We start from the raw sequence: 531 nt of genomic DNA on the forward strand, positions 1-531 counted from the left end.
TAAGAACTGTATTGCTGCCTGTGGTTCCTTGTTACTCATTCTGTATCACCATCTCCCTGCGCCTTCAGGATTTCCATGCTGCAGCATTTCTTTTTCCTGTCAAAGATCCTTCACAATGTTGTCACTGTGTATTTGATCAAATGCACCTATTAACAGCATTTCAAATATTAATCTGAACACTTTGTTTCTTTCATACGTTCTCTCCGTGTTTTTCTGACTATTTACATGAATGCATGGAGAAACATTTTTCCTTCAGTTCCTCAATATCTGCGCTTGTAGTTTTATCTGTAAAGAAATTCATGAAACTTAATGGTTTTATTGTGTTTTCGTGCTTTTTTATTCAAGATATAGTCTTTGTTTTCTGTAATATTCAACTATTTAAATCTTACTGTCTTCTGCCTTTTGTTTGTGCATATACTTTTTCAATTAATTTGGGTTTTATACAAAGAATATTGCTGAGGAGGTCTGGAACAAGAAAAATGATTCGCAGTTATCTGCTTTTTTCTGTTCCCTGCTAATTTTTTTTATTTT

This window comes from Meleagris gallopavo, chromosome Z, assembly GCF_000146605.3.
Source record: "Meleagris gallopavo isolate NT-WF06-2002-E0010 breed Aviagen turkey brand Nicholas breeding stock chromosome Z, Turkey_5.1, whole genome shotgun sequence".
In the NCBI taxonomy this organism is placed as follows: Eukaryota; Metazoa; Chordata; class Aves; order Galliformes; family Phasianidae; genus Meleagris; species Meleagris gallopavo.